Genomic DNA, 16,758 nt, shown 5'->3' on the forward strand with positions numbered 1-16,758 from the left:
CTGTTTTATCTTACACTCAGTTTACCCCTGAAACATGATCATCATGTGTGAACTCATTATTGTCATAACTGTATTTAAGCATGTTGTTCAGAATCACTTCAAATATAAATGTTTCAAAAGTTGTAGAATTTAAATCCAGCAGCCCTTCAACCTGTCTCTATCTACATTGATAACCTACATGTAACTGTAGTAGTGAATTCTCATAACTGATGTCATACCAAAATCCAGCCCTTCAAACTCTCTCTAGGTACACAATGATAGCCTAGTAGTGAATACTCATAACTGATGTCGTACCAAAATCCAGCCCTTTAAACTCTCTCTATGTACATTTGTACAATGATAGCCTAGTAGTGAATACTCATAACTGATGTCGTACCAAAATCCAGCCCTTCAAAGTCTCTCTATGTACATTTGTACAATGATAGCCTAGTAGTGAATACTCATAACTGATGTCGTACCAAAATCCAGCCCTTCAAAGTCTCTCTAGGTACATTTGTACAATGATAGCCTAGTAGTGAATACTCATAACTGATGTCGTACCAAAATCCAGCCCTTCAAACTCTCTCTATGTACATTTGTACAATGATAGCCTAGTAGTGAATACTCATAACTGATGTCGTACCAAAATCCAGCCCTTCAAACTCTCTCTATGTACATTTGTACAATGATAGCCTAGTAGTGAATACTCATAACTGATGTCGTACCTAAATCCAGCCCTTCAAACTCTCTCTATGTACATTTGTACAATGATAGCCTAGTAATGAATTCTCATAACTGATGTTGTACCTAAATCCAGCCCTTTAAACTCTCTCTATGTACATTTGTACAATGATAGCCTAGTAATGAATTCTCATAACTGATGTCGTACCTAAATCCAGCCCTTCAAACTCTCTCTATGTACATTTGTACAATGATAGCCTAGTAGTGAATACTCATAACTGATGTCGTACCTAAATTCTCCAATACAAATCAAAGGCATTTTATTCACACTGTAGGGTCAAATTTCAAATTACTCAGTGGCTAGCTCCCTGTATGGTATACGAACAGCTGGAGCACTTCCACATGTCTCCCACTTTCACCAATGATGTCATACAGTTAATGACATCACAATGATGATTCACAATGTTATGTTAATTACATATTTTCATAAGTTATCACTCATATTCAGAGATACATTTCTTTTCAGCTTTTCAGTCTTTAACTCAAAAGTAGTTGAAATTAATATATTTTCACTTCTAATATCTATTTCATCATGAACAGCAATACAGCATTTTTAGTATGGTTTCCAAGAGGCAATTTTATTATATCATTTATACATTACATGTTTTTTTAGACTTAAAACTCAGAAAATGGTTAAAACTGTTTATTTCACCTCATATTGCATCTTTAACATGGACTGCTGATGGTAACTTTCTCAAGATATTTAACGACATTGACCTGGTCCTAACTGTTAATTGGGAATCATTCCCTATTGGTCTTTATAAAACCTATATTCATCTCCACTCTATGAATACCAGATCGATTCACAAGGACTTCTAAATTATAACCCACAGACTTTTCATACTGTTACGTTATCTCGTACATAATTTCTTGAGATAGTAATGCAAGTCTCTAGGCTTCATGAATTACGACCATACATCATTACATGTAACTGAATCCTTTCATAAAGTCTACCATGTAGAGTTCATCAACTGTTCATATCACAGAAATTGGCAATGAAAACACTTCATAATTTGAGTCACCCATCATTTTCATTTCCGGTTATGGAAAACACACTGTGTAGTTTTCCTGTCTGAATAATAAAATCTGAATTGCTAATGATTGTGTAAATTCTTTTGTATAAAGTCTGTTTGAACCTCGATTCATTAAATTTTCCAGTGTTTTTGGACATGTATGCACATTTCCCATTTCACACATGTATGATGTAGCATAACTTGAACCCAGAGACAATGCATACATAATGTACATGAAACACAACTTTCAACTTGGCTCTCAGGCTTTGTTGAGGTATGACCAGCTAATGAAGTATCTCAACATCTCAGTCAACAGGCTAGAAATGTTGTCTGAGTTAACATGGCAAGTCAGATTGCTAAATCTTTGGGCTATCAATATAATAACACTGAAGAGCAAAAACACTTTTTTAGGATAAACTTGCTGTCAATGTTTATTTTAAATTTCCTTTATATGAGCTATATAACTATAATATCACAAACTTAATTTGAAACAAACATAACCAATGACTTTGGATCTGCTAACATCAATCTGTGAATTGGCGTAGAGTAAACATTTTGAAAATATTTGAACACCATACAAAATGAGGCAGTTAGAGTTTAATGAATACTGCATGTGATGTACTGACAAGATAAGCATGGGACCAGTACTGAATACAGTTATCTTTGTTCACACTGGATACAGCTATGACTAATTATAATTCACATATACGGATATTGGCTTGTCTGTATTTATAACTGACATATATGGATACTACCTTGTCTGTATTTATAACTGACATATATGGATACTGGCTTGTCTGTATTTATAACTAACATATACGGATATTGGCTTGTCTGTATTTATAACTGACATATATGGATACTACCTTGTCTGTATTTATAACTGACATATATGGATACTGGCATGTCTGTATTTATAACTGACATATATGAATACTACCTTGTCTGTATTTATAACTGACATATATGGATACTGGCTTGTCTGTATTTATAACTGACATATATGGATACTACCTTGTCTGTATTTATAACTGACATATATGGATACTGGCTTGTCTGTATTTATAACTGACATATATGAATACTACCTTGTCTGTATTTATAACTGACATATATGGATACTGGCTTTTCTGTATTTATAACTGACATATATGGATACTACCTTGTCTGTATTTATAACTGACATATATGGATACTACCTTGTCTGTATTTATAACTGACATATATGGATACAGGATTGTCTGTATTTATAACTGACATATATGGATACTACCTTGTCTGTATTTATAATTGACATATATGGATACTACCTTGTCTGTATTTATAACTGACATATATGGATACTACCTTGTCTGTATTTATAACTGACATATATGGATACTACCTTGTCTGTATTTATAACTGACATATATGGATACTACCTTGTCTGTATTTATAACTGACATATAGGGATACTACCTTGTCTGTATTTATAACTGACATATACGGATACTACCTTGTCTGTATTTATAACTGACATATATGGATACTACCTTGTCTGTATTTATAACTGACATATATGGATATTGGCATGTCTGTATTTATAACTGACATATATGGATACTACCTTGTCTGTATTTATAACTGACATATACGGATATTGGCTTGTCTGTATTTATAACTGACATATACGGATACTACCTTGTCTGTATTTATAACTGACATATATGGATACTACCTTGTCTGTATTTATAACTGACATATATGGATACTACCTTGTCTGTATTTATAACTGACATATACGGATACTACCTTGTCTGTATTTATAACTGACATATATGGATATTGGCTTGTCTGTATTTATAACTGACATATATGGATACTACCTTGTCTGTATTTATAACTGACATATACGGATACTACCTTGTCTGTATTTATAACTGACATATATGAATACTACCTTGTCTGTATTTATAACTGACATATATGAATACTACCTTGTCTGTATTTATAACTGACATATATGGATACTACCTTGTCTGTATTTATAACTGACATATATGGATACTACCTTGTCTGTATTTATAACTGACATATATGGATACTACCTTGTCTGTATTTATAACTGACATATATGGATACTACCTTGTCTGTATTTATAACTTACATATATGGATATTGGCTTGTCTGTATTTATAACTGACATATATGAATACTACCTTGTCTGTATTTATAACTGACATATATGAATACTACCTTGTCTGTATTTATAACTGACATATACGGATATTGGCATGTCTGTATTTATAACTGACATATACGGATATTGGCTTGTCTGTATTTATAACTTACATATACGGATACTACCTTGTCTGTATTTATAACTGACATATATGGATATTGGCTTGTCTGTATTTATAACTGACATATATGAATACTACCTTGTCTGTATTTATAACTTACATATATGGATACTGGCATGTCTGTATTTATAACTTACATATACGGATACTACCTTGTCTGTATTTATAACTGACATATATGGATACTGGCTTTTCTGTATTTATAACTGACATATATGGATACTACCTTTTCTGTATTTATAACTGACATATATGGATACTACCTTGTCTGTATTTATAACTGACATATACGGATATTGGCATGTCTGTATTTATAACTGACATATACGGATATTGGCTTGTCTGTATTTATAACTTACATATACGGATACTACCTTGTCTGTATTTATAACTGACATATATGGATATTGGCTTGTCTGTATTTATAACTGACATATATGAATACTACCTTGTCTGTATTTATAACTGACATATACGGATACTACCTTGTCTGTATTTATAACTGACATATATGGATATTGGCTTGTCTGTATTTATAACTGACATATATGAATACTACCTTGTCTGTATTTATAACTTACATATACGGATACTACCTTGTCTGTATTTATAACTGACATATATGGATATTGGCTTGTCTGTATTTATAACTGACATATATGAATACTACCTTGTCTGTATTTATAACTGACATATAGGGATATTGGCTTGTCTGTATTTATAACTGACATATACGGATATTGGCTTGTCTGTATTTATAACTGACATATATGAATACTACCTTGTCTGTATTTATAACTGACATATATGGATACTGGCTTTTCTGTATTTATAACTGACATATATGGATACTACCTTGTCTGTATTTATAACTGACATATATGGATACTACCTTTTCTGTATTTATAACTGACATATATGGATACAGGATTGTCTGTATTTATAACTGACATATATGGATACTGGCTTGTCTGTATTTATAACTGACATATATGGATACTACCTTGTCTGTATTTATAACTGACATATATGGATACTACCTTGTCTGTATTTATAACTGACATATATGGATACTGGCATGTCTGTATTTATAACTGACATATATGGATACTACCTTGTCTGTATTTATAACTGACATATATGGATATTGGCTTGTCTGTATTTATAACTGACATATACGGATATTGGCATGTCTGTATTTATAACTGACATATATGGATACTACCTTGTCTGTATTTATAACTGACATATATGGATACTACCTTGTCTGTATTTATAACTTACATATATGGATATTGGCTTGTCTGTATTTATAACTGACATATATGGATACTACCTTGTCTGTATTTATAACTGACATATATGGATACTACCTTGTCTGTATTTATAACTGACATATACGGATATTACCTTGTCTGTATTTATAACTGACATATACGGATACTACCTTGTCTGTATTTATAACTGACATATATGGATACTACCTTGTCTGTATTTATAACTGACATATATGGATACTACCTTGTCTGTATTTATAACTTACATATATGAATACTACCTTGTCTGTATTTATAACTGACATATACGGATACTACCTTGTCTGTATTTATAACTGACATATACGGATACTACCTTGTCTGTATTTATAACTGACATATATGGATACTACCTTGTCTGTATTTATAACTGACATATGTGAATACTACCTTGTCTGTATTTATAACTGACATATATGGATACTACCTTGTCTGTATTTATAACTGACATATATGGATACTACCTTGTCTGTATTTATAACTGACATATGTGAATACTACCTTGTCTGTATTTATAACTGACATATATGGATACTACCTTGTCTGTATTTATAACTGACATATATGGATATTGGCATGTCTGTATTTATAACTGACATATATGGATACTACCTTGTCTGTATTTATAACTGACATATATGGATACTACCTTGTCTGTATTTATAACTGACATATATGGATACTACCTTGTCTGTATTTATAACTGACATATATGGATACTACCTTGTCTGTATTTATAACTGACATATATGGATACTACCTTGTCTGTATTTATAACTGACATATACGGATACTGGCATGTCTGTATTTATAACTGACATATATGGATACTACCTTGTCTGTATTTATAACTGACATATATGGATACTACCTTGTCTGTATTTATAACTGACATATATGGATACTACCTTGTCTGTATTTATAACTGACATATATGGATACTGGCATGTCTGTATTTATAACTGACATATATGGATACTACCTTGTCTGTATTTATAACTGACATATATGAATACTACCTTGTCTGTATTTATAACTGACATATAGGGATATTGGCTTGTCTGTATTTATAACTGACATATAGGGATATTGGCTTGTCTGTATTTATAACTGACATATATGGATACTACCTTGTCTGTATTTATAACTGACATATATGGATATTGGCTTGTCTGTATTTATAACTGACATATATGGATACTACCTTGTCTGTATTTATAACTGACATATATGGATACTACCTTGTCTGTATTTATAACTGACATATATGGATATTACCTTGTCTGTATTTATAACTGACATATACGGATACTACCTTGTCTGTATTTATAACTGACATATATGGATACTACCTTGTCTGTATTTATAACTGACATATATGGATACTACCTTGTCTGTATTTATAACTTACATATATGAATACTACCTTGTCTGTATTTATAACTGACATATATGGATACTACCTTGTCTGTATTTATAACTGACATATATGGATACTACCTTGTCTGTATTTATAACTTACATATATGAATACTACCTTGTCTGTATTTATAACTGACATATATGGATATTGGCTTGTCTGTATTTATAACTGACATATACGGATACTACCTTGTCTGTATTTATAACTGACATATACGGATATTGGCTTGTCTGTATTTATAACTGACATATATGGATACTACCTTGTCTGTATTTATAACTGACATATACGGATATTGGCATGTCTGTATTTATAACTGACATATACGGATACTACCTTGTCTGTATTTATAACTGACATATATGGATACTACCTTGTCTGTATTTATAACTGACATATATGGATACTACCTTGTCTGTATTTATAACTGACATATATGGATACTACCTTGTCTGTATTTATAACAATCAAAGTTAAAACTGAGTTTGCAAACTAAATTACAATGAGTCGGGTTGCTTGAATTTCCATGCTACTGTTTACAGTATGAGTGTGGTTGTGCCCACCCATCTTGGACAGATGGTACTTATCTCTGTTTTTGTTGATGAAATACTTGTTTGAATATGGCTACATTTAGACATGTTTGACCATAAAACCTGAAAAGTACTTTGCAAATTCCTGTGCAATGTTCTAAGAATGCTACAACAGTTTCTATACTATTAAATGTAAATCACAGTAGTCATCCCAAATAAATCAAAATGGCTGAACAAAAGACAAGATCTGAAGGAATGTTTGAATAAGTTAAACGAAAATGTGAATATAAACATTGGAAGCTATGTATTTGAATTTGCCCTGGAAAGAATGTGCAATGAACCATTACAAATCAGACTAATTCTTCTTGATTGTAACAGTTACAGCATATGTCAACTTATTTGATGAAAGAAAATAGACTGAAACTCACTTGATAAAACATTTGAAATATAAATATTAGTCCTACCTTGCTATTAGTTATCCAGATTTGTCTTAGAGTTTATGACCAGGTTCTGACAACTGATCAACCAACTATGCATGTGTTGTGGTGGACAGTCAAAACATGACGCATTCCTACTTAAATAGACTCTACCATTCTATGACAGGTAGGGCTAGGATTGATATGGAGGGACTGTACAGCATTCACCTTGTCCTTGGGGTCAACTGTGATTGCTGAAATCTCCACAGAATGATGACATTATTTGGTTTGTATAACACAACTAATCTGTAGTCCATGTAATACTGGGGTTACTGACTTAAGGTACCACTTTCACAGAATGTAATTTTATAAAGTCAAAACTCTTTTGTGTTACTAAAGACAATATATTTACATTGTTTAAAGTTACACCCATGTCATGTTTCTAATTATACTGTACACATTATTTGAATATGAATTGTATCATTTGTGATCACCAAAAGACCTTTTGTTAATGTAGTCAATATCTCACTCTTTACTAATGCTTTACTCAATTCTAGTATAACTGTTAGTCAATTATTAATCAATTAAGTGGTAAGACTATACATACTTACACAAAGGTAAAAGTTGACAAGGATTTTGTAAGTTTTTCTTGTTTTTACATGTGCTTGGTCAGTTTCTTGCTTCACTTCTCATATACATTGTATATTCATTCAATTTTCAGGTTGAGTTCACCAGGAAATAAAGGACAACATAATTTATGACAAAAAAAAACTTTGGACTTTTGTATTGCACCCCAAAATATGATTATAGATGTGATGCAGTAAGTTGTGAAATACAGGCTCTCTAGTAATAAATAAACTGACATTTGTGTCCAATATGAATATATATATCATATGCCAATGCAGTTAATTTTAACAACTACAATTTAGTCCACAATTCACGTCAAGACAAATATGGTCACATTTGAATTAATAACTACAGATCAAAATCAAGAAAAATATTGTGAGATACACAAACAAATTTTCAAAAATAGCACCACTGGTGTTGTAGCACAACTGTACAGTTGTTAAAAATGTTTATTCACATGCTGATTCAAGCTAAGTATACAAATTCAATTTATTGAAGATAATCTAGTTGCCTATCCAGCCATGTTGTTATCTTTGCAATATACACGATCATGTGGCTGTTGCAGGGGCCGGCTCAAAGCATTCAGCAGCTGTAGGACCCAACCGACACTCATAATTGCCGACCTTGAATCAGAGCTTACAGACCGTAACTACTTGTCCCTCCCCTTGTGTTAATCCATCTGTCACCTAAGTTTTCTATCCATCCATGCATATTGGCAATGAACTAGAAAAATGTCTTTGAGAAAAGAAGAATGTAGAGGAACATTAATTACAATAATGAGAAATATTATATTTACAAAAACAAAGTGTGAACTAACTACAGCTGATGCTATACATTGATATCTGCATGTATGGTAATGTGTGAATTAGATGGCAAACATGAATAGACACTGTAGACTTTCAACTAGCATTTTTCAACGTCATCAAAAAAGTATAACATTAACAGACTCATATTTATACCTATTGACAAAGTGGTGATATTGTGTCCAATCATTAGTTTTCTGTTCAATTTTACCCTGAAAACAGTTTTAGTTAGTAGTTTGACAGTGAAAGCCTCTATTTTCCAACATGGCAGGTAATGACATCACAAGCTATCGCCAGATTTTGGAGTACACAATAGTATAGCAAGTCTCTGCGTATCAGGAGATTTTGGACGGACGGACGGAGACAGACAGAGACAGACAGACAGACAGACAGACAGACAGACAGACAGACAGACACTTTGCCATACCTATAATAACAAATAGCAATAAGCCAAGGAAATAAAGATAAATAAATAAATCAAGCTGTATTCATCACATAATATTTTAATCAGATTGGGTGTTGTAGTTCCAAATGACTCAATATTGTCAGACAACTTTAAATAGATATTGAACATTACAAAGGATGCCTAAAAATAAACCTGGCTATCATGTTATTTTTGTAATATGGCATTCCGAAAGTTCTGTCACATCATGCTGGTTAATTGGAACTACTGTCACTCCATGCACAGAAGTTACCCAATACATAAATACTTGAAGCTACCATGGTATGTCTGTTCTAAAATACACCCACAAGTTGTGCTTATAATCTACACATCAGTATGATGCCATGCTTGACCTTTCGACCCTTACCATGTAAGCCAATCAAAGCACACCCACAAATCTCAGCAAACCAAAGCAAACTAGTTACTGAGAGACTGAAGCATAAACTTCCTTGGAACAAAAGAAATCAAAACATTGCCTTTCCAATCCCAGCTCACTTGAAGTAAAGTTATCCTGGCATTGAGATCCCAGCTATATCACAGCCACTTCGGTCTGTACAAAACACAGGTACAGGCCAGGTACATGCAGGTATAGACTGAATATTTTTTGGATTCACAGTCACATTAGGATCCAAAGAGACGCTATCTGTTTATATTGTTTTCATGGCAAATTTAAAGTATAAACTTCCTTGGAACAATAGAAATCAAAACATTGCCTTTCTGCCAAAGTTCTCCTTTGTCAAAACTCTGACTCTGTTGATGTTTTACTAGATAAAGTAAAGGTAACCAAATACATGTGATAATGTTCAGGTACTCTTTTGTCAGGGTATACAACTGATTTAAACCGGGTCATCATGTCCGCACCAACAAGTAATGGTTGCTTGATGGAGTAGTTCTCCTGGTGATCAGCTTTATTGTTCACAGACTATAATTTTGTCTGAAATGATGTGACACTCATTGAGATCCCAGCTATATCACAGCAGCTCATTTCAAGTGTCACTTTTGAGACATGATAACAGCCCATTGTAAGCAGTGTGTGACTACTGGTCATAAGGACCGACATGTAGCAAATGCTGCTGGTCCTTAAGGAAACTGCTGGTCCATACTCAATGAAGTCCACGTTCACGACCTGTATCTACATCACCCCCCCCCCCCCACTTACTTACAGATCAAATGATTTTGAACTTTAATATGATACAACATATGTTGTGATATAAACTAAAATAAAAGATAGTATGATGAATTGTTTACTATCCACTTTTACATGTATTTCATCAATCTGTTCTTACAATTGAAAATTTCCACTTACAGAGTCAAAAAATAACATGTTTAAAGTTTTATACACTTCGAACAGTAAACTTTACAACAGTGATTATTATATGGCAGAAAAAGACGCATGCGCTGAATGCGAAAATGAGTCTGAATGTCTAAGGCATTCTGATTAGTCAAGACACAAATAATTAGATAAATTCAACCAATCATGTGTTTGCTAACATATAATTTCATAAAGTAAACACTTTATGGTATGCTACGTCATATGTAGACATATCAACATTGACAACAACACATGTAGCAGGCTAGCTCAGTCGCTTGACTTAACCTTGAACGAGATGTCGAGAGTAAAATAGGTAACACAAGATCAGATTCATGTAGGTGACATTGGATATATCTTTGAGTAAATGTTGTTATTTACTCCGAATTCGAATTGGTCATAAGCAGGGGTAGGTAACAAATATTAGTCTAGAGCACGATCGATATAGTGACAAGTACAAATATAAAAGTTGCGGGAAAATTCTACATAGTACCTGGTACAAGTCGTTTAGTTACAAGCAAAGTCTATATTGCGACGAACACAAAGTCCTGATTTTCCCAGCGTCCATTGCGCATTCAACATGGCGGCAAGCCAAGTAACATCGACAATCCTGATGGTAAGAATCAGTCAATTTCTACTACAAAAAATCGAAAATATGTATTCCTATAGCATGCGGAAGAATTGGTTGGAGGAACAACAGGGCAAATTTCATTGATCGATTCCTACGTTTGTGGGAGGAGTTAGCGAAAAACTTTTTCTACCGACGGATGTCCAATTGTAAGACAATGCATGTACATACGTACTTATTGAACCACTGATCTTCTATCAGCGTACTGTGGGGTTTGTTTGCTGGCTGGCTGGCTGTAAATACTGTATGCTTTACTTTTTACATAGAATTTGCAGGCAACATATGGGTTTGTTATTCTGTCTACATAAAATATAATAGTACTACTGTCAATATTGTACATGCATTCGTATAGGGACGTGTGTTTAGAATAGGACATCTGTCGGTAGAAAAAGTTTTTCGCTAACTCCTCCCACAAACGGTGGAATCAATCAATGAAATTTTCCCTGTTGTTCCTCCAACCAATTCTTCCCAGAACGCACGCTATAGGAATATGTATTTTCGATTTTTAGTAGTAGAAATCGACTGCTTCTTACCATCAGGATTGTCTATGTTACTTGCCGCCATATTGAATACGCAATGGACGCTGGGAAAATCAGGACTTTGTGTTCGTCGCAATATAGACTATGCTTGTAACTAAACGACTTGTACCAGGTACTATGTAGAATTTTCCCGCAACTTGTATTTTTGTACTTGTCACTATATCGATCGTGCTCTAGACTAATATTTGTTACCTACCCCTGATAAGGACTGATAAGTTGTTGTAATTCTGAAAAACTGTCGGTCCGAACGGAAATCTGTTGGTCTCAGACCGAAGGACCGGCGTTAATTTCGCACGCTGATTGTAAGACATCCCTGTCAAAGCTTAGAAGGCATTTAAGTGAAAATTTGGGATTCACGTCCAAATAATGTTTTGACTATGTCACACTATGTGTAGAAATTTTCATTTGATACTATAAAAATGTTTTGACTATGTCACAGTATGTGTAGAAATTTTCATTTGATACTATAAAACCACAGTCCATGAACGTTCATTTTCATATATTTTTCCTTGTTTATAAAGTTTGCAACAATTCATATATTTTTCCTTCAAACCTACATTTCAAATAACTATCTTCGATAAAATGATAATTTCCTTCATAAAAGCTGGTTAACTGATAAGACACTACTGCATACTTCTCTAACTTTTTGTGTGAAAGTGTTGGATGTTAATATGCTGTACCGCAAGGAGTAAATATGCTGTTGGTAATAACTTTGGCTTTATGTACACCTCACATTGAATTTCACTTTCAATAAATATACTTTCAATATTTGTGAAGCAAACAAACAGACTATACATAGTCAACAAACCTAACCTTTTCAAAACTTCTACTTTGTACGTTCTTTTGTTGTAGACAATTGAGACAGTAATTTGGCCTGCTACTAAACTTTACTGGAGGTATGGAAGACTTGTGAAGTTGTTGTATATGACTTTTGTTGTAGACAATTGAGACAGTAATTTGGCCTGCTACTAAACTTTACTGGAGGTATGGAAGACTTGTGAAGTTGTTGTATATGACTTTTGTTGTAGACAATTGAGACAGTAATTTGGCCTGCTACTAAACTTTACTGGAGGTATGGAAGACTTGTGAAGTTGTTGTATATGACTTTTGTTGTAGACAATTGAGACAGTAATTTGGCCTGCTACTAAACTTTACTGGAGGTATGGAAGACTTGTGAAGTTGTTGTATATGACTTTTGTTGTAGACAATTGAGACAGTAATTTGGCCTGCTACTAAACTTTACTGGAGGTATGGAAGACTTGTGAAGTTGTTGTATATGACTTTTGTTGTAGACAATTGAGACAGTAATTTGGCCTGCTACTAAACTTTACTGGAGGTATGGAAGACTTGTGAAGTTGTTGTATATGACTTTTGTTGTAGACAATTGAGACAGTAATTTGGCCTGCTACTAAACTTTACTGGAGGTATGGAAGACTTGTGAAGTTGTTGTATATGACTTTTGTTGTAGACAATTGAGACAGTAATTTGGCCTGCTACTAAACTTTACTGGAGGTATGGAAGACTTGTGAAGTTGTTGTATATGACTTTTGTTGTAAGACAATTGAGACAGTAATTTGGCCTGCTACTGAACTTTCAGTTGTACTGGAGGTAAAGAAGACTTGTTTTATATGACTTTGAAAGAAATATGTAATCATAGAATATATTTCATATTGCCTTTGATTACAAAAACTTGTAATTGTTCCCCTTTCAACACAGGAAAATTCTAATCAGGCATTTTGCAGACATTTAGAGTAGGAAACAATATTGATAAGTTTAATGCTCTTTTCAAAATGGCTGACAACTACAGACAGCTTCTTGTAAGAAAGAATGACATTGTTACAACAAAATCATACCATACAAATTGTTTAAATGACTGACTGACTGACTTACAGCAGTATGTTGTCCAACATGTCATAATGCAAAGAATTTAACTATTATTAATGAGTTAGCTGTGACAATTAAATTATATACTTTACAGATCAAGAAAAACATTGATAATTGAAATTAGGGAAACCTAAATGTAAATGTGAGCAGCACAGGAGTGACAAGACACAATGATGCTATTCTGACGAAGCAGTTAGAGAAGTACTTGGCCTGTAACTTATATGGTGAAATATTGAGAGCCCCTCATGAAATCATAATAATAATGTTGGGTTTTTATATAGCGCTTTCCCACACCAAGCTCAAAGCGCTTTACAATTATTACCCTTGGCTCGGATCAGAACCGCACAACGCCCCTTTACTGCCTTTAGTCTTCCTCAACTCCCCGGGGAGCATATGAAGGTGCATTTTAAACAATGTAAGTCCATCATTTCCTAATCTTGATCTTATATTAAAATTCAGTGCCATGAACTTGTGAATACTTTGGCTATCCAACGTATCCAAGGGATCAGACCACCCTGCAATCTGCAATACATCTATGTAATGGTCACTGCATCAGTGCGTGGTTACCAAGGCATTTTTTCCACACACTAATGAAGTACTGCATTCCCCTCATGTGCATTTTATGAAAAGTAACAACTGATAAAGGATAGATTATATGCTACTTTTGAGCTGCCATTGGATAAATGCCACTCACTGTTTGTGTTCAAAACCTTGAAATCCAAAAATTCACTTCTTTTTAACACAATATCTGACATAAATATCTGAACACAATTAATATTACTTGAGAATTGTGAAAAGCTGGCTAGGTACTTTACTCCTTCGGTTACAATGGTAGAGGCTAAACTAAACCAACACACACACTGACAGTGACATCAAAGTTCCACTATGAAAATGAAAAAGTTCCTCATGAAAATCCCAACTCAATGCTAGTCCCATATCCCACTATGAAAGAATGTTGTCCCAACTTGTATGTTTCTAGTCCCCAACTTGTATGTTTCATGGCAAACTTACTACATTGTATATGCAAATCTGAATGGTGTCTCCAGATACAAGGCAACTGACCAATCTGCTATTTGACCTTGAATATGGAGATCAAACACAAAGGTCAAGATATAGAAAGAACAAGTCATTGAGAATGACATAGACCCCGCTATGATTTGGTTTTAAGGAACTGGCAGTTTATGTTGTCAATTTCTTGATATCACTACTCTGATCACACAACAACACTTGTGAACCTAAATCAAACAGACTTAAATATGTTGTGTCTGCTCATTGGACATGGAACATGCCTACTCATGTTGTGTCTCCTTGTTGGACATCGGACATGCCTACTCTTCAAGATGACGTGATGGAATAAACCATTCAACAATAAGGGTGAGGGTAGACACTTGACCCCAGGCATCAACTGACAGAGTACAAAGCTTTGTTTGTTTCATATGGGATTACTAGTGCATGCAGTCATTTTTTATGTTCAAATCAAAACATTGTACATCGTCCCCAAGAATGAAACACATTTTTGGTGTATGTTCACAAGATTTCTTTGGCACTAATTCACATACCCCAAGTGGAAATTCTATAGAGATGTTGAATTATATCCTTGAGGTCCCTGCTTAAATCCAAAATTTGTCAAAATTCAAACCAATTGTGAACTGAGTTACTGCAGCAAAATGAAATTTCAGACTTTCTGATTATATAATCTATATTTCCAATCTTTTACATGATATATTACATTGGAATTTGGAATGGTGTCAAGTAAGTACATGTATATGTTATTAGCCAAACACCATTCCAAATCTTGCTGCAAAAGGTCATTTTTCCGTTACACCAGAAAAATGACTGTGTAGCAAGATATGGAATGGTAAATAACATACTTGTACATCACCAGCAACTACGAACTTCAATTAATTTTTGAATGCCTTAACTTTATTACACAATCAATGTGTGCATTTGCTCAGTAGTATGTTTACTATTTGCATATCACTCAGAGATCTATTCAAACTATAAATAATCCTCAGCAGAAAAATGAGTGCGTCTTAGTTTTGCGTACTGTACTCCTGGACCAGTAAATGTACAGAAATGTTCATAATATGCTTTGTTGTTCTAGTTAAGCAAAAACTGCAAGTTTCTCTGAGGTGTTAATTTGATATTGTTCATAAATTTAGGAATTCATTTTGATTAACCAGCGGGGCAAAAGACTTTGAAAATAGTTCCGCCATTTCACATTTAAAAGTGTTCTGAATCATAATTATGAATGGGTGGCTATAGCACAGACAGAAATGTCAATTAATTGCACTCAATTTCCTGGGGTTTCCAGGGAACGGGAGCATTTTTCCAGGGTTTTCCAGGGAGGGTTTGAAATTCCAGGGTTTTCCAGGACCGTGTGAACCCTGTGTAGGGCTCTCAACCAATCAGAATGCGAGATTGGTGATGTTTAATGATATTTACAGTGAGTGCAAGTCCAATCAACTTTGTACACCTAATGTACATTGTATAGTTTCTGAAGTGATACACAACATAAAGGAGTGACAACACACACAATATTAACAATGTCCTCTAAATCTATGCATACAATTCAAGACATACAGTTGTCGCTAAGTCATTCAACAAAATTTTGTGAACTGGTAGATTTTGAATCTTGCCTTGACATTGTTGTTGGAAGGAGACTGTTTTATTCATGTTATTGCCTTTAGACCTTGAAGAAGACCTCTTTGTGTCCTGGATTGAATCAGTCTTAGATAGACTAATGGATTGAAAGACTTGTCAACC

General features: G+C 33.7%; 1 protein-coding gene across 2 annotated transcripts in view; it reads right to left on the reverse strand.

The window, feature by feature from the left end:
• Nucleotides 1-16,758, reverse strand: part of LOC144437321 (puratrophin-1-like) — a 148,123-nt gene that overhangs the window by 94,266 nt on the left and 37,099 nt on the right. The window lies entirely within an intron of this gene.

The sequence above is a fragment of the Glandiceps talaboti genome, chromosome 7 (genome assembly GCF_964340395.1).
Source record: "Glandiceps talaboti chromosome 7, keGlaTala1.1, whole genome shotgun sequence".
Taxonomy (NCBI): domain Eukaryota; kingdom Metazoa; phylum Hemichordata; class Enteropneusta; family Spengelidae; genus Glandiceps; species Glandiceps talaboti.